Here is a 21,080-nt window from a genome sequence, read left to right as displayed (position 1 = left end):
CTAACGTACAGTGTGCTGCCTGTTTGATCACGAGCGTGTTCTACCTCACTCTCCCTTCTACCGTTATAGAAGAGTAAGTCGTCCTTTCTGTTGTTCAGAGTAGGATTGTCAACTCTTTGGTCCCCATGGCTTCATTTGTTCATTCTTCTGGTTGCAAGTTGTATCAAGCTCTGCCGGCCCCTATATAATGAGCTCAGTCTCTGCATTATTGCCACTTAGATCTACTCCTCATTTTGCTCACATCTCTGTCCTCCCTTGTACAGTTGTTATTATTGTGAGTGCACAGGAACTCTCCAACCATCTAGCAGCTGTGTGTAATTTGAGTATAACTGTTGTTGCATTTTTTCTTGTACTGTGTAGCATAAGGTTAACTCTTAGGCCTAGAAAGTTTTTTTTGTAATTTATGTATAGGTTCTTATTGTCAGCCATCATTAATAATAGTTTGTATCTGTAATAATTTATCTTGCATTAACTGAGCAATACCCAGTGTATTTTCATTTTATCAGGGCTGACTTAGGTAAATTTACTCTTGCTAATTTCGTGTTAATAGAGGCTATTGCAGTTAACCATATATTTAACCTGTTTTTTTGCCATTACATTATCCTTATGAGTCCTGAATGTTTTGTTGTTAGTTTGAGCATTAAACTTTAACTTGTAATTTTACCTAACTCTTTTGTTTTGAACCTGGAACTTTACGGGACAGTAGTGATTTTTAGTATTCTCACTTAAAGTGTACATTATCTTTCGCTGTTCCATAACAATATGTATATATATATATATATATATATATAAAATGGGCCCGTAACGTAATTTAGTATCTAACCTCTTGGGCCTTAGGGCATCATTACTCTTGTATTCATACTATTAATAATCATTTGGAGTAACCATGAATAATGTAGAAAAGGAGTCCAGGGGTACACAGTGTATTAATATTGTATTTTTAGTAAAAAAAAAAAATAATAATAATAGTTCACAAATCCTGTCACTCTTGTGAGGTGTTTGTAAAGTCGGATTCAGGAAAAAAAAAAAAAAAAAGAATTAATTCACATTATCTATATATATTTTTTCTGTCATTCCGCTTAGCCCCCTCCACTGACCAGTATTTCCTTTCGTTTTTTTCTAGGCTTAAGAGTTTAGCTTTTGAGTGAGTGAGTGAGTGTATTCTCCTTGTTATTTGAATTCATTTTAAGACTCATGTAACGTAAATTTTTTTCATTGTAATTAATAAATTTATAGTTCTTTTCTTTGAGCTTAATGTAATTAAAATCGTGTTTTATTTCTCCACATTAAGCTTATTTTAGTTGCCGCTCCTAGTTCGCACAAACGCTTTACATTATTCATAACTGGTACTTAGGCCAGTCCTTTTGTATTAAGCTTGAATCCGTTGTGCCAGCCAGGAGTTAATGCTCCGGGAAGAACCTGTTTATTACTATTAGTATTAGTTATTGATTGTCAGGGGTGGAGTCACTTTTTCGAGAGGCTAGCAGTACTACAAACAGCACTCGTGAGTAATTAGTCTCTGCTGTGTACTGTTGAGAAAGTTTATAAATTCTCATCCTTAGAGGAATCGGCGAAGCTAAGCCGCCATAAAGTCTAAAACTTACTGCTTGATTTCACAGAGCTTCAATTCATTGTCCATATTTTCAAGTAACATTTAAAGTATTCTTTAATATATAAATTCTCAAAACCCCGTGACAGCCACTCATCTCCTGCCTCTAGCATCGTGCACAGCTCCTCTTGCCCTATTCTCTCTTTTCCTTATCTCTCTCCATATGGCACCTCATCATTCCTCTTACAGCCACACTTCATATCCACGTCTCTTTCAGCTACAGCTATACTTACTTCCCTCACACCACCACCTCCCACTTCCCTTTCTTTACACCACTACCTACTCGTCTCACATCACACACCTCTTTACGCATACCCCCACTACAGCACACTTAAAGAACTCCCATTCTTTCTCCAAACCGCCATTTTCCTGATCTTTCACTGCGTTCCCACTCATCTTCTTCATCTTTTCCTGATACTATGGTAATTTTTCTCTGTTTTTATCCAACTCACCAATATTCAAACATGCCTATCACACCTAGAGTCTCCTTGATCTAACCCACCTCATACCTACCCTCATCTTTCCCTCCCACCAGGTAGTGGGTCATGAAATACCTCCACCCTCCTGTCTCAAAATTCTGTCACATCCAACTAAATCTTTTATCCTACATTCCTGGACACAGCCACATAGTTCATCAATGCCTCTCTGAACAACTCTTCGACCCTGCCTGCTCTCACCCCATGTATACTTATATTTTTCTTCCCCAAACAAGGTATTTCCATTCTGCCAACTCTCGCTCAACGGACATCCGTATCATTACTTTCCCCATTATAAATTTATTCCATGCACACCATGAATACCCCAAATACACCTTCAATTGCTACATTTCCCACTCTAGCATTCAGATCTCACATCATCACCACACTCACATTTGCCTCTAAACTCTGCAAACATTTAATCATTCCAGAATAAACTCCCCCACTTTTTCATCATTTTCCCTACCAGGCCCATATGCACTCCCACAAATACCCACACAACTCACGTCCAAATTCTCAGCTTTCACTCACATCAGTCTCTGATGATACCTTCCATTCAATCACACACTGCTGCACTTCCGGGCTCACTAACAAGGCCACTCCTCTCACTCTTCCTCTATCAACACCTGACATCCTTCCAGTCACACTTCCAAACTTACAATACAGTAGATTCACCTTTCCCTATCACGTTTGTTTTCACTCAAAGTTAACACATCCAACTTTTTCTTCTCACAAACGTTCTCCCAGTCTCCTCTCTTTTAGTTCTTGAAGTGCACAACATCCACGCACTTTGCATTCATAGACCCAGTCTTCAGGGTACAGGGATAACTCAATCCCCCTTCTCTTTCTATGCCCTGTCTCTCACTGAAGGAACTAAAATTACAGAGGATGGGGTCCCTAGTCCCTTCAGCTCGTCCCTTTTAGTTCCCTTGTATGATACACCTAAAATATGATGGCAGAGTACTTTCTAACACAAGCTGTGCTCAGCAGAGTGAGTGGTACCCATCCCATCATGCGGCTATATTTTGTCCCCTACGCCACAAGGACGGACACAACAGTGAGTACTAATAAAGAAACAGGGAGAATGCCAATAGTCTGCCACTAAAGGGCAGGTTACTCTCACATGTCCACCCTTTCCCCATACAAACACACAGAAACACTCTCCTTACCGTCACCAAAGCACTGATTTGCAAAGTGGATAAATTAGAGATCTTAAGCCTCTCTCTCTCTCTCTCTCTCTCTCTCTCTCTCTCTCTCTCTCTCGTGTAATAATAGTTTCATTTATCCTATCAGGTTTATTATTACGTGCATAGACGCACCTTCACTTCCATATGAAGAAATTTTTTGGAAGTTTTAGCAGGATTCTGTAAAATGACCCAAGTGCACCATATATATTCAAATATTTGTCCATCCTATATACTATAGCACTAGCCGTGTGTGTGTGTGTGTGTGTGTGTGTGTGTGTGTGTGTGTGTGTATTTTGGGCAGCCAAAACTAAACATTCAAATCGCACCAAAATTGACACAAAAATCGCAAATAATTTCGCTGATGTGATAAAACTTGGTCTCATCACGATAGAAAAACTTTTGCTATATTTAATGAGCGATCACATTTTTACCAAAAATCGCAGCTCCCGGCGCCCGGTATAGGATCTCTGTAGGCTTTTTTTTCCCATACGTACAACTAAAATAAACTGAACTGTTAGGTGCAAAAAATCCAAGTGACAACATAAGACTAGAACAGCACATAAACGCGAGAGCACTCCACAGGAGCAAGTGCGAGGGGCCTGATGGGCCTACGAGCATTTGTCATCTTCTAAATTATATACCCGGTACTAAAATCCAGGTAGGAGAGACATATTATATTGTTACTAGCGGTATAAGTCCATCTCCTGCTTTGTTATCTGGGGAGCCACATATCTACCACCCACTCATCCACCTGCTCACTCACCCCACCAACACAACCCCACCTTGGCTGCATTTTTCCCATTCAGTCCTATTGGCAACATTGGAGTAAGTTCAGTGTGAATGATTCGGCAACGTCACACCTTTGCTTGTGATTAGATGAAATAATTGGGGAAATAATTGGCCTTCCATAAGGTCTTCCTCATAAGGTTTTCAGTAACCATAGTTTGGTAAAGGCCTTCAGTAATTGTAGCTCGGTAATGATTGAGAATTGAAGCCATGTAGATCAACATTTATACCCTCCACCTGACAGAGTCTGAGGAGTATGTTGCTATCACCGGGATTAATAATTCCTGGGTGGCAGGGCGGCTGGCTGGGCTTCGAGATTTCGTTTCCGTGCCAGGACTCAGAAAGTATTCACTATAGTCATGAAATTTCACATGGTTATGTGTCTTATAGTGAAATGGTGCCTTTTGATAGGTAGAATGCTGTGTCTTAAGTAATTATTCTTTTTAAATGAAAAAGTAGCAAAAAAAATTTTTCCATAGATTTCCATAAAACCTGCACAAGGAATCTGAAGGGCCCAATTTATGGGTTCTCAAGGCATTCTCCTTACTCCCACCTTTAACCCGTGCAGTCCCCAGGACGTCCTTCCACGACATAACGTTTTGTCACAGCTAATCCCGAGGACGTACTTCAACGTCCTGCAATTGCAAGGTTCATAATTTCCACAATTTTCAATTTTCGCGAGTCATTTTTGGTACGTATACACGGGACACCTTCCTCAACAAGATGCCAGGCAGAGACAATGCCTTACCCAGCATGACCTCCTCGCCCCTGCATGCCCTTTTCTCAGCAATTCACCTGTTATCAGTGACCTGGCCAGTATAGCCATGTCATGCCACGGTACGAAATTCAGGTCCAGAGTGATTCCCCAATCAATGACAATGTGGAGGACAAACTTTACATAGCATTAGAGGAAGAAACAGTTAGAAATGATGATCAGGTAATGTGGCAAAAAAAGGTCAGGTATTAGTGAGTGAAACAATGCTTATAATGCCTATATTACTGCTTGAAAACCAATATACTCTTGTACTACATATAAATTCGTAACAATAAATAAATAAATACCGTTTATGAGTGGTGTGAAATAGTTATCCTCCCATAGAACTCGTTTTCTTTGGTGCCAGCCTGATAGAAAACCCAGTAAGGTAAGGAGGCTCTCCTACCTGTAATGAGTATTTTAAACCTCAGGTGAGCGATTTCTCTATGAATTTTCGATGTTTCTCACCAAAAGCGAAAGTTTTAGCAAAAAAAAAAAAAGGGTCGAAAAATGGTCGGGATTGGGAGGTACCAGTGGTCAAAAAGTGGTCGGGACGGGGCGGGTTAAAAGAAAAGATTGGGGGGGTGAGGGCCGTTATGTGCTTGTTTAGGTGTGAAGCGAGGTGGGGGGTATGTGCTTTGTCAGGTGGAGAGTTATAAAATCGTAGTGTTGCCCATGTTTTACTTAGAATTAGTTCATATATTATTTCCCAAAGTTATGCCCATCTTCCATAATACCCTGCATATACTGGTATTTTGTTCGTCTTACACCTGCCAGACGATTACAGTTAATTTAGAAGTACCTTCCTACTAGACAAGTTAGTGAGGGCTATGTCCAACTTCTCGAGTTGAATGGTCTCTTTAAGGTAAATGAAGATGTTGGAGGGGGACGCCTTTATGTAAGGGCAAAGTACGTAGCAAAATTAAAATGGCGATCTTTGCTACGATAGTCTAATGATTTTGGTCTGAACCTAATTACATAATTATCTATCATGATGTTGACGAATATTGGTGATGTTAGAGCATGTTTGCAAACTGACCCAGGACAGTATAAGCAGAAAATCTTGCTAAATTTGACCTTAAGCTGACTACTCAGGTCTTAAGAGTGAAACTTCTCAGTAATAATAAGCTTAATTAGTATGATTCATGACTCAGTGTTTAGAGTGAGTCAAGATGTTGAAACTGATAAAAAAACAAATGGTCGTGATCTCAGGGAACATGAGCTATCTGTTCACAGTGTTGATAATGTTCAGAATCCTAAGCTTTTGTACTGTACCAATAGCCACATATTCACAATCATACTATTCAGATATAGATGTTAATGCCTTAAATACTAATGTCAATGGACAACTTGAAATGGCCAAAATTCAGTTGCAAATGAGGCAACTTCAAGCATGAGAGAAAAACGTGAAGTAATTCATGAGTGCAGACTGAGGCAGCTTGGCGGTTCACCTAGTCCTTGTGGTGCCTCTTTAAGGAACTCTTTTGATGCTGCCGAGAACATTTAGTCTTTCCTATAGATGTAAGGTGTCACTAAATATTTCCAAATGTTTGAGGTGGCAGCTCGTGTTTCCTGGCCTAGTAACTCTTGATCGATATTATTTCAGAGTGCACTTTGTGTACAGCACAGAAGGCCTATATGGCTTTATCAGCTGATCAGTATGTTGATTATGAGGTGGTAAAAAATGAAACACGCAGGGTTTATGAACTTATACCTGAGGCATATAGTCACAGGTTTAGAACCACTTACAAACAAAAACTTCAGACATATGTGGATTTTTTTATTTTAATAACTGGAGAGGAAAGAAAAAGTGAATTAAAAAAATAATTTGTACATCAGGATTGCTTGTGTCTTGCAATCATAAATAATCTGTAACAGTTGGACTTGAACAGCTATTGGTTGAGGTTTGGAGGAAACGTATCTAGGGATGCGAGTTCCAAAGAGATGCAGTACGAGGAATGGAAGATTTCTGACAGGATGAAGTGCTGCAATATGGCAATGTTACAGTCCAATGAGTGATAGCGGATGCCTGTGTAGCACAGGGAAAGGCACGGAGAGGTGGCACAATGGATACAACTTCGTACGAGCATTTGCCATAAAAGTATTTGTAAAATAATGCAAGGAAGGCAAAATTCCTTCTTACCTGTAGAGGAGGTAGTTTATTTGTCATAGCAAGGTTATTAATAATTCAAACAGCTTTGGTCTGCGTTTTGTCTAGTTGTTTTAGTGCAACCTCTTGACGTCCATTCCGCATGAGCAATATTCGAGCTGTGAGTGCCCATGACTTTTATAAACTATAACTTCAACTCCCAGTCAGTAAAGAAACTACGAACTCTGTACAATAATCCAAATTTCTTTGAGACAGTTATAGCAAGTGATTTGACATGAAAGGTCCAACCGAGGGGATTGTTATGTGACACAGAGAATTTCATTACTTTGGAGATAGGTATATTAGTAGTACTGAAGGTAATATAGGAATCTGGCAATAACTGAGTATTAGTATATTGTATATATTTGGTTTTACTAGTATGAGACAAGGTTATTTTGTCCCCATTCAGTGATACTAGATAAGTCTTGATTTATGGTGATGGTTGTACCGAGTGGTGAGTTAGAGATATTAACTGAAGATTTTTGTGGAGGAATAGGTGATGACTTGTTAAAGTTATTATTGAAAGAACTGATAGTTGACCAGAATATTCCCTTGTCATCGGGCTTGTGTAGTAGTTTGGCTGCTTCGTTCTGAAGAAAGTTTGATTTAGCGATTTGTTGCTGCTTTTGCATGGTTTCCAGCAATTTTAAATTGACTGCGTAATTCAAATGTTATTTATTTTAAGTAAGAGTTATTTGCTAATGATTTTTGGGCCATTGCTTTGGCACAATTGCTATCAGACCATTTTGGGGAGTCCAATCTATTATTGAACTATTAACTTGGTATGATCAATTCCATACCAGCTTGTATTGTCATTAATGTGGGCCTGGTAGATTTGATGTCAGTAGAGAAGAAAGACTGCCATGGAATGTCAGCAAGATCATTTCTGAATCCATATCCGGTCTGCCCTATCAAAGTGCCTTTGAGTCACCCTGACTGGGGAGGTTTGGAGGAGCTGACTAATGAGGCTTTGATGAGATTGTGGTCAGAGCATCCAAATATGGACCCATCCCCTTACCTGCACCTGACCTGATCAGCAGATCAGACAAAATGCTGGAGAATATCCCCTCAGGGCTGCGTCATCATTTTTTCATACACGATTTCTCTCCATTCATTTCTATCACACACAGCCACTCTTCCTTGCTCAACAGACATTCCTCTTGCAACGAACGCTCTCTTCACGCTGTCCATCCATCCTATTCGTGATCTTCCTCTCAGCCTTACACCTCTCACATCACATCTAATTAACTTTTTTCACCAATCATTCATTATCCATTCTCTCCATATGCTCAAATCATCGCAGCACCCTTTGCTTAGCTCGATCAGCCATCTCCCGAACAACTCCAGTTCTCTTTCACTCTTCGTCATTTCTCACTTGATCCATACACATCACTCCACACATACTCCTCAGACACCTCATCTCCATTATATTCAAACTTTTCCTCTTGCTACAACCATATGCCATGTTTTAGCCCCATATAACTCAGTCGGTACCACAACAATCTCATACAGCCTTCATTTCTCACTTGATCCATACACATCACTCCACACATACTCCTCAGACACCTCATCTTCATTATATTCAAACTTTTCCTCCCTGCTACAACCATTTTCCATGTTTTAGCCTCATATAACGCAGTTGGTACCACAACACTCTCATACAACCTTCTCTTTACATCCATTCTAAGCGAACGACATCATGAACACTTTTTTCATTCCTCCCAGCACCTTTCCTACTTCATTCATTGTAAACTTCATCTCTGCATCTATTCTTCCATCCACAGCATCATGTGACCCTAAATACTTAAAACACTCTACCTCCTCAAGCAACTCACCATTCAAAACTATATTCATCCTCCTACCATCTAACAACCTCGCACATATCATTACTTTACTCTTATTCTCATTTACTTTCAATTTCCTCCTTTCACACACCCTTCCAAACTCCTCTACCAACTGTCTCAGTCTCTATTCTGCATTAGCCACCAGTGCAGTATCATCCGCAAACAGCAGCTGCTACAGATTCCACTCTCTATCAACATTCACCAGACTCAGACCTCCACTTAACACTCTTGCATTCACCTCCCTTACAACACCATCCATATACATGTTAAACGGCGAAGGCGACATCACACCTCCCTGCCGCTGCCCTGCTCTCACGAGAAACCAATCACTCTCAGAATTACGCACTCTTACACACGCTCTTCTATTTACGGAAAAATTTTCACTCCTTTTAGTAACCTACCATCAAGTCCATACAATCTTAAAACAGTCCACAAAGCCTCTCTATCAATTCTATCATACACTTTCTTTAAATCCATGAACGCCCAAAACACATCCTTACTTTTCGCTAAATACTTTTCACACACCTGTCTCAGAGCAAACACCTGACCCATGCATCCCCTCCCTTTCCTAAAGCCACAATGCTCATCACCAATCACTCCCTCTGTACCCTCTCTAACTCTCTTAATTAACACTCTACCATACACCTTACCTACAACACTCAACACACTTATATCCCTAAAGGTAGTACATTCATACTTATCACCCTAACCTTTATACAACAGGACCACACAAGCACGTGCCCAGTCAATTGGCACCATACCTTGCACAAAGCACACATTCAACAATCTTACTAACCAATCAACAATAGTCTTTCCACCACCTTTCAGACATTCCAAAGCAAACACATCCATACCTGCGGCTTTCCCTGTTTTCATCTTTACTGCTTCCTGCACGTCCTCCACCGTGATCAAAGAATCATTCAACTCTCCCAGCACATTTATTCTTTGCACCCTTCCATGTGCCACAATCTCAGCCTCCCTTTCCTCCTCTACATTTAACAATCTTTGAATATTCTCTTCCCATCCCTTCCTTACAGTGTCCATCTCATTTAACATACTTCCATCCTCTGTTTTTACTCGCCCTTCCTGCCCAGACTCTCCATTTCGCACCCTTTTCACCTCCTTCCAAAACGTTTTCTTATTCTGTTGAAAATTCTCATTCAACCGCCTACCCCACCTCTCATCTCCTGCCACTTTAGCATCATGCACAGCCCTTCTCGCCCTAGTCCTCTTTTCCTAATACCTCTCATATCACACCTCATCCTTCCTCTGCAGCCACACTTCATATGCACGTCTCTTCTCAGCCACAGCCACACTTACTTCCTCACACCACCATTCACTTCCCTTTCGTACACCACCACCCATTCGTCTCACACCACACACCTCGTCTGCATGCCCCACCACAGCACTCTTAAACAACTGTCATTCCTCCACCACACTGCCATTCTCCTGATCTTTCACTGCGTTCCACTCATCTTTCAATTTCTCCTGATACACTATCATTTTATCTCTTTTATCGAACTCACTCACTTTCAAAACCTCACACCTAACTCTCCTAGCTCTCACCCATCTTTTTCCTACTCTCAACTTTCCCTCCACCAGGTAGTGGTCAGACATAACTCCACCCTACCCTCTCAAAACTATCACATCCAACAATATCCCTATTACATTCCTGGACACAACCACATAGTCCATCAATGCTCTCTCAACAACCCTTCCACTCTCATGTATTCGTATACATATATATAACTTTCTTCTCAAACAAGGTATTCCCAATCACCATCTCTCGCACAACGCACATCCCTATCATTCGTTCCCCATTTTCATTTCTTCCAGGCACACCAGGGATACCAACTACACCATCAATTACTAAATTTCCCATTCTAGCATTCAGCTCCAGCACTCTGCAAACACTCATCAACATCATTCCAGAAAGACTCCCTCTCTTCTTCACCCCTTTCACTACCAGGTCCATATGCACTCACAAATACCCATAACTCACGTTCAAAATTCACTTTCACCCACATTAGTCTTGATGATACCTCCTTCTTCCGGACTCACTAACAAGGCCACACCTTCTCTTGCCCTTCCTCGATCAACACCTGACAATCTTCCATTCGCACTTCCAAACGTAGACTCACCTTTCCCCTTCATCTTTGTCTCACTCAGAGCTAACACATCTAAATTTCTTCTCACAAACATTCTCCCAATCTCCTCCCTTTTAGCCTCAATCGTACTTCATCCATGCACATTCATAGACCCAATTTTCAGGGTACGGGGATAACTCAATCCTCCATCCCATTTCATGGTCTGTCTCTTTCTAGGAACCAAAAAAACAGAGGAAGGGGTCTCTGGTCCCCTCCCCCCGCCCCTTTTAGTCGCCCTTTTCAACACGTAGGGAATACGGTGGCAGAATTCTTCCTAACACAACTTGGCAACAGAATAGTATTACAACCCCATAGTTCGACGGCCAGATTGTGACCCCGCTGCCACAGGGGGGAGATGGTAACCAGGAAAACAAAATAAAGATATTTCAGTAGAGGGAGAGATTTGGGATTCTTTGAGGAACAGGGCTAGAGGGGATACTAACTGAAGAAAAAAGTGAACTGAATCCAAATTGGTACTAATACCACGGATACTGGTGAAGTATAAGGCCAAACTTGGGCTTCTTTGCTGAAGAGGATGAACTGTTTTTGCAATAGTTGCTGTCGGCACAGTTGCTTGATAGCAAGCGGGAGGACTCTGTGCCATCAGCCCTACCCTGGCAGTGGTGGCAATCCGAGATACCATCGCGTTTGCAGATGTTAATGCAGCGGCCATTGCTAAGGCTGAATGGAAATATCTGTGATGTCTTATGTGCATGTAGTGAGATGTAAACAGTTGAAGGTAGAGGTGGTATGAGAGTATGGTGGCCTACTCTCTGTGCAAGTGAGAGCACTGAAAATTTTCAGCAAAGGGAGATGGTCAGAACCAGATCCTGGGCTAACGGGAGCTCCAGTTCTCCCTGTCACCAGCTTGCCATCCACCTCGGAAGTACCGCCCTGTTCGACTGGTGCTACAGTGTACTCCCTTGAGTACTTAAAGATTTTGATCAGTGGCAGCACTCTAAAAGAAATTTAATAAGGATTTCGGTAAGCTGGGAGAACTTATAATCATGGAGAACTTCACAAGGAATAAGAGTATTGCCAAGTACGTTGCAACTCACCTTTTTAAGAAAGAGGTGGATAATTTTTCTGAGACAGCTGTTGTGACAGATAATTATAGTATTATCCACATATATGATTCTAAGCTTCGTTCATTTGGTAGATCTAGATAAGTGGATCAATTAAACTGAATAAATACATCCTCTTGTAAAGCAGTTAAGATTAAAATAGGTGACATCCTCTGGGAAAAACTGTGACCCCAAAGCATGTTAGTTCGACCACAGAGAAGGGAAACATTGTTGCTAAAGGATCAGGAAGAATTTCCAAGTTTTATTGTTTCACAAAAAGAAGGGTCGTGTAGACAAATGAAATGAAGTCATAGAACTAAATCAATTGCTCTGATAAATACTTGAAGGATTGCTAATGCTGCAGCAAGCAACCACATTAAGTAGACCAAATGGTAGTCACACACATCTACATTAGTGTTAATAAGTGTGAAGTCAGAGTGGAGCACTCAGCTGTTGAAAGTCAAAGTCCTGAAGAGCTATCACTGAACATTAGTGAAACTGGGATTCAAACCTGGGTCCACTAGGACTACAGGCCACTTCTCTCCCGTCTCGACCACCGCCTGCCCATAAACCCGAAACACTCCTCGGTTGTCTTACGGGCCACATCCAATCATAGTACTTTCACCAGTAGACCGCCAGGCCTTAATGCGGTTGTTTGGACTACACGAAACCATTTGGGTTGTCAGTCAGTGTAGTGTCACCTAAAGACAGCATTACACACAGTGTGTAGATGGTGGGCGATCTGATTTAACAGAGGTGCAAAAGTATGTATTTGGGCAGTTTTTAAGGGTAAACTGGAAATGCAGAAGTAGGTAGAACTGACTAAGATGGTAGCAGGGCAAAGGGAGAGAGTACAGTAATTCTTTTCAAAGCGACTTCAGCAAAGATTTCCTCGAGATGAAAAACACGAAAGTACAATGCGTTCCTGTCATGGATCGTAACTTATTGTTTGCTGCGTATGTAACTGCGTGTATTATTAAGCGTACTTAAACAATCTCTACTATCTACGGATTGAAGTGGCCAGAAGTAGTTCGTGGTGTAACAATAAGCTATTTTTGCCCTGGAAGATCATCGTTCATAATTACGTTTCAACGTTCTACTACTGTTATTTTATGTGGGACTTTTTCAGTAACAGTAATGAAACTTCACACTGGAAAAAAAAGTACAGCTTTCTGTATCTTTTTTTTGTTCTGTTTTGAATAAATTATTTAATCACAAAATCATTGGCATTCAACCTGTATGTCATAGGGTCACAGTGGACTACTTGATAATGGATTGGCCTTGCACGAAAACCTTGATGTCACGGCCTCCCAAACTATTACCGATTCTTAGTGTCAGACCGACATGTTAGAAAAGTATTTCTTTACATGATCTTGATTTGTTATGAAATACTTTGTTTAAGTCTTGAATATGAAGTAAGAAATTAACATTCACCTCTCGAACACACACACACACACACACACACACACACACACACACACACACACATTCCAGCTGTGTGAGGGCATTGTTACCTGTTGGTAGCTCTATTAGCCTTGTACAATTTAACGTGAATTATAAATGACATGTTCCGTTGTGTGTTTTACATAAATATCATGCGTTAATTAACCAAAAGAATAATGTATTAATCCCTTCTGTTCAGATAATTTTAGAGCAAGCATAACTAGATGGACAAATGAGACTATGTTCATTTACATTTACATGGCATCATGCGTGAGCTTGACTATGGATATATGGTCTAAAATATCCCTCCAAATACCACACTATTTTCCAGACTCGATACACTAAAGAAAGAATAATAACATCAGTGATAAGTTCTCATGGAAGGCATTTACTGTTATTTCTAAGGTAAGTTTGCTGTTTTTGTTCTCGTCACGTTGTTTATTCATCCCGGAAAACAAAATGTCAAGCCAAGCAAAATGCGGCAGAGCAGAGCATGTTCTGCGTCGTCGCTTTGTGCCTGGCGCTGATGTATAAAAGTGAGATGATCGAGAAGACACTCAGTAGGGAAGGTATCCGAGTGATGGAAGTTTCTGCTGTTTGGAAACCTTACCAAGACAAGGAAGGCCCTGCCATGACCTTAAAGAGGTGTGTTAATACTTCGTGTTGTGATTTTTTACAGTTCCAACATCTCTCTCTCTCTCTCTCTCTCTCTCTCTCTCTCTCTCTCACACACACACACACACACACACACACACACACACACGTTGAAAGAACAGTTGACTGCATTATTGATTTGGCACTACGTCGTCAAAATTACTGGTGTAATCTTTATGTTGTCGTACAACTGGCAATGTATACAATGAGTATCAATATAACAGACTGGAAGCGAACCTATTAAGTTATTAACGAACCAAGTTAGTTCATCGTTAACATAATCTCAAATACATACACGATGATCTAGTTTGCAGTGGGGAATCACGTCTGCCTTTATTACCGGTCCCCGTCCCGGAGGGGTTCGGGGATGGGTATTGATTTCACTCGGTTAGTCTGCCTGTTTGTATATTTGTCTGTCTGTCTGTCTGTTAACAATTTTGCGTGAAAACTACTGGTGTGATTTTGGCTAAAATTACAGGGATGATGGGCTACGACCTTCTGATCACCTGATTAAATTTTGGGCCAAATTGGGCCAAGGCCCAGGCTGTAGGCCCCCAGATGTAAAATGTATAATTCGTCTTTTCGACATAACTCCTTTCAGATTCGTCATATAGACATGAAACCAAAACCTAAAGAACTATCTATCTATATATTGCAAGACGCCTTAATCCCATACGGGTGGCCACAAACAAATCGCCTCCACGTCACCCTGTCCCCCGCCATATCACTGCCCTGGTCCCAGTTCACACCCCCGTCTCTCATGTACCTCTCCACTCCATCCCTCCACCTCTTTCTTCGCGTTCCCCTCCTTCTCTCCTCCTCCACATCACTCACATACACTCTCCTTATCAGTCTCTCACTCTCCATCGTCTCTACATGGGCAAACCACCTCAGTGTGTTTCTCCTAACACTTCCTATCACATCCACAAGCACACTATAATGCTCCTTCACATCCTCACTTGTCAGTCTGTCTCTCCATATGACTCCACACGCTCCTCTCAAATAACTCATTTCCACTGCTTGCATTCTTGACTGGTGCCCCCCCAACAGCGTTCAAGCTTCACTTCCATATGTTAGAGTTGGTATCACAACACTGTCATCTAGTTTTTGTTCACTTCCATGCTCACTTCCCTGTTTCTCATCACTGCCTTCAAAGAACCAGCAACCATTCTTCTTTGTTGCACCCTTTCAAGCACTTCACCCGCCAAACTTCCATCCTTACTCATCACACTACCCAAGTACTTAAACGTACTCACTTCAGTCACTTAAAGACAACACACAGCTGCATGCACGGCCTCCTGACATCCACCCTTCTGAATCCTATCTTCCCCGTGAGGACAGGGTCCACCTGACCAGGCTGAGATGTGGGCACCATCCAGCCCTCTTAAGCTACCAGAAGAGGCTGGATGACTCCATCGCCGATGCCTGTCCAGGATGCAACACAGCACCCCATACTATTAAGCACATTATGGAAGACTGCATTGCACACAATCACCTACGCCAACAACACAACATACACTCTTTGAGAGCTCTGTGGGAAAGCCCGGTCTCGGCCATGGCCTTCCTAAGGGACTCGGGGCTGTTCGGCCAGACTGCCTAAGGAACAACTACTACTACTACGTACTCATATTTTCCATTTCCTCATCATCCAACCTCACTGTACATTCACTGACATCATCTCTCTCGAAGACCATAACTTTACTATTCGCCACATTCACCTTCAGATTCCGTTTCTTACACACTCTCTCAAACTCATCCACCAAGCCTTGCAGCTCCTCTTCGTCTTCACTTAACAACACAGTATCATCTGCAAACAACAGTACAGCGAGTTTTCAAACACTGACCTCTCTCACTAGGGCCACTCCAACATCCACTGCCCTACCTAGTATCTCTTTTATAACCCCATTCATATACAGAAAGAACAACCATTGAGACATGACACATCCCTGTTTCAACCCAACCTTCAAACAGAAAAACTCACTCAGTTCACTCTCCACACGCACTTCAGCCTTAGCACCTAAAGATGCATCTTTCAAATCTGCATCCTGTAACATACCTCATTATATTAGGGGGGTCACCCTCCAGTTATCGGTATGGGAGTCAGCGTTAGGTGTGTCGGGCATAAAATTTCAAATGGGCATAAAATCGTCATTTTCCACCCGATTTACTCCAAATTTATATGTGACATCTTTAACTAGATATCGTGTTGTGTTTATACATCAGCACTAAAATGACTGCCGGGGACGGGTTTGCTGTGCCCGGCACCGCTTCTTGTTTTTTCATGTTTATTCCTCGACCCATACATAAACTTTAAACTTCTAATTAGACACCGTTGATTGTTATACCGTTTATTCTCGTGATTTCATTTCTCTCTCTCTGGCTACAGATCGTTGACCGCAACTCTCAACTCTCAACTCTCTCCTCCCCAGATATCAGTCCATTCCACTCCGTTTTGCTCCATACCCGCCTCACCTTCTCCTAGATATGCAAGACTCTGTACTTCGAAGCCCCTGCCTCTTTCACACTATCATTCCATCTCCTCTTTGGTATCCCTGTTTCGTCATTGCCTCTACCTCTAATTTTCTTATTTCTTTGGTAGTCTCTCATCACTCTTCTCACAAGGCCCCTGTCAGCCATAGGCCTTACTCTTGTCGGTTAAGGAAGCTCCCAAACACCTCTGTCTTTGCGATGTAATTTTGGATATAGCTAGTCAATATTAATTCCTACGTTATTTATGATGAATGTCTTGTTATTTCCGTGATTTACATGACCTGCAAGATGCTAATAAAGAGTAATATATAAAATAAATCGCTTAGATGAGGCGCAAGGGAGCTTCCTTAACCGACGGGAAAATGGACTACAGTATTCCAGGGAAAGGAATGGCACCATGAATGTTGACTATTCCAGTTCTATACAACTGTTCTAATATGCATGAAGGAATGAAACTATTACTATATAATTAAAAATATGGGCAGAAGAAAAAGAGGCGAGTTTATACATTGATTAGTGTTACTAACCCGTTTTTGATGAAGACTGCTACTAACACAATCACTGCAAAGGTTTTGATTACCATGAATAACGACGCCTGAAGGTAAAGGGAATACAAGTACAGAAAACACCATATTACTAAAGGATCGAATATAAAAGCAAGCAGCAACCAACGAAAAAGGGTCAGAAGAGCAGTGTCCTCCATATTAGCGGGAAAACAAAAATAGTGATGTATTATTGCAGAGAAATGAGTCCAAGACAGAACTGGAGTCGATGAACGGGAAAGCCTTAGTACAACATGTTTTATAAAGCAGATATTACCCATACACGACATCTGTACAATGCACAAGGGACAATAGGCATCCTGTATATAGTCGGTCATTGTGAAGGGCATAAAGGAATACCAAGCATCCACACTCCCAGTACCCACAATCACTTTGAAGTCCAATATGCAAGAGCAATAATGATACCTTTCCCAGAGACAGCACAACCTTGAGAACACTTATCGTGATTAATGAAATAAAGAGAGTGAGATTATGATTCACATAGTAGCCAGTCCATTAAAAGCAAGGGGCTAGTCATTTATATGACTTTGGACATAGACTCAGCAGTGCATACGACACTTTGGCAAAGAGAAACACATCACCACATGTCACATCTTGGACATTAATAATGAATCATTTATGCACAAACATTCTATCTAAAATGTGATGGAATTAACGGGGGTATATTACATGACGTGCCGGTTAGTCCTGTGAGAGTTTAGTAAACAGTCATATAGAAATGCTACTCCGTAACTTATTCCGTGATCCAGCTGGGACTTATTTTTCGATCTTACCATCAGGAATCCACTCCTCTCCCATAGGGGTAGGCAGCCCCGCCCAAGGAAGTACTACGGTACCACCAACGTTACGGGAGACGCAAGGAATAGCCTGGATTCCATTTTCTCTCCTAGGCCTTGGTAGCTGGTTACACATCTTTCTGCCTCACACACTGCAGGGCATCAGGCTGCCCTCTTAACACAACACACACATCCACATTATATTACATTACCTTGAACCAGCTATCCTCTCTCCAAAAAACACCAATCTTGTCATTACATATCATACCCATTCCACAACACATCCCTGTTCTCCCCCTCATAAAAAGAACCATGGCTGCTGCTATACTGGGAATCAGTGCGGTGGTTGCTCGGATGACCACCACCGGCAGGGCTGGGTTGTCTGCACAGGGCCCTCCCGGTCGTCATCAAGCGACTGTGCCACCTCCAGTGTTGCGACGCCCTAAATCTGCTCGTCAGTACAGTAAAATTTTTTTTTCCAGTATTAGGGGACTTCACTCCAACATCAGCTCCGTTCAAAATTTCCTCCAGTTTGAATCCCCTGATCTGCTATTTCTGACAGACACAAGTAAGCTCCACCTCTGCTTTAGCTAGATTTAATTTCCCTGGTTATATCTTGATTCAAAATTTCAGACCCAAAGGAGGCGTATGTTGCCTTGCTAAATCAGAAATTGCCCTGGTGGAGATTACTAGATTTAATTATCCTTTTTTCGAATATTCCATATACAAATTAAATTCTTTTGTTAAAATCAAATATTTCTGTTGTGTTTATCGTTCTCCTAATGCCCCTTCAGAGCCGAGTTTATTTGGCTCTCTGTCTTCACAACTGTCCTCAACATTAATACTGCATCAGAAATTACTATTCTGGGTGATTTTAATGTCCTTAATGTCGAATGGCTCACTTATTCACTGAGAACTGATCACTGGTCTTGAATGTGAGCTATTTGCAGACTCATTTAATCTCACCCAGTTAGTCAGTCAACCCACCCGTGTACCAGACAACCCCGATCAAAATCCCCACCTATTGGACTTGTTTCTTACAACCAATTCAGATAATTATAGTGTCAAAATGAAGTCCCCCCCTCGGATCCTCGGATCATTGTCTGATTCAAGCCACCAGTTTCACACTTACCACACCCTCCTGCTCTGAACCTGTCGTGATGACTAAATGGCACTACGACAGGGCAGACTGGGAGGGACTTCAAAATTTTCTCATGGATGTTCCTTGGACCTCCTTTTTCTCCCATGATGCAAATTCCACATTGGGCCACATACAGGATTTTATTAAAGTCGGCATGGACACATTCATTCCCCATCATAGTTATAGGAAAAGATGTAATTCTCCTAAATGGTTTGACCACAATTGTGCTAGAGTAACAGAACATAAAACAATAGCCTATAACACTTATACAAGGACCAAAACCAAAGAAGCCTTTAACTATTATAAAAATATCAGAAACCATGCCAAAACTATTATCAATTTTTCCAAATCAAACTTTCTACATAGACAAGCTATCAAACTACTAAACAATCCAAATGATAACGAAATATTCTGGTCAACCCTTAATTCATTCAAAACTAAACTTCACTCACATCTCTTCCATTCCACCCTTACAGTCTCCTAATGGAAATCTAGTAAGTGACCCTCGCGGAAAAGCCAACCTTCTTGTTGACATTTTTTCAACACACTCAACCCTAAATTCAGAAAATCATAATATTCCTGTACTTGATTTGATTCCCCTCAAATACCTCCTTTCATGATTAACACCAGATACGTACAAACCGTATTTCAGAATCTATCAGAAGACAAAGCCACTGTTCCAGATGAAATTCCTTCAATAATACTTAAAAATTGCTCCTCAGTGTTGGCTCCTGTATTAGCAAAATTTTTCCGCTTATGCTCCGTACCTCAATTTTTCCAGCCCCATGGAAAGAAGCAAATATCCATCCTGTTCCTAAAAAGGGGGCATGGAAAGAAGCAAATATCCATCCTGTTCCTAAAAAGGGGGCATGGAAAGAAGCAAATATCCATCCTGTTCCTAAAAAGGGGGCAACTTCTGATCCATCAAACAATAGACCAATTGCAATAACTTCCGTTCTCGGTAAAGTTTTTGAGACACTAATTAACAAGCACATAGTCAAGCATCTAGAAATCAATAAATTGATCATTGATCTGCAGTATGGATTTAGACAGGAATGTTCAACTGTAGATATTCTTTGCCTTCTTACCCATCAGATTAACAAAAGAGACCAACATGGTGATACACACACAGTAGCACTTGATATTTCAAAAAGCATTTGACAGAGTATGGCACCAGGCCTTATTGTCTAAGATGTCACACTATGGCCTTGCATCACTGGTTCCTCTAATATCTTCTTATTTTCTTAGTAGAAAAATACGGGTCATGGTAGATGGAATTTATTGTTTCATTCTATAAATGCTAGCGTACCTCAGGGATCAGTTTTGGTGCCAACTCTCTTTCCCATTCATATAAATGACAACATATCTGTCACGCACAACCCAATACACTCTTATGCTGATGACTCGACCCTTCATAGTTCTTTCACATCTAGACCTCCTTTACACAATTTGATATTATAAATTCCCAAATCAACAGCAATTTTTCTGAACCAGGACCTTTCTAAAATTAATCAATGGGGACAAAAAAATCTGGTCTCATTTAATGCTCAGAAAACTAAATATATTAATTTCTTCAATAGAAAGAACCCCTCAGACTCTCACATAATTCTAAATGATGTCAGTATTCCCATTTTTTTTTATAAATAACAGAACGGAGGAAGGAAAAACAAATGAGTAAAAAAAAAAAAAAAAAACAATCCATACACCAGATTACTGGCATCCTCCGTTCAAAAAATATCTAACAGTTAGACTTGAACAGCTGTGGGCTGAAATTTGGAGGGAAAAAACTCTGGGGAAGCGAATTCCAGAGAGATGCAGTTCAGGGAATGAAAGAATCCTGATAGGCGGAAGTTCTGCAATATGGCTGAGTGACATTCCAGTCATGAGCGCTACCAGATGCCCGTGTAGCACAAGGGAAGGCATGGAGAGGTGGCACCATGGACGCAACTTTGTCTGAGCATTTGCCAAAAAAATATCTGTAAAATAATGCAAGGGAG

Source organism: Coenobita brevimanus, chromosome 33, assembly GCF_032717465.1.
Source record: "Coenobita brevimanus isolate Jiangsu-jjx chromosome 33, ASM3271746v2, whole genome shotgun sequence".
Classification (NCBI taxonomy): domain Eukaryota; kingdom Metazoa; phylum Arthropoda; class Malacostraca; order Decapoda; family Coenobitidae; genus Coenobita; species Coenobita brevimanus.
This window is presented reverse-complemented; position numbering follows the sequence as displayed.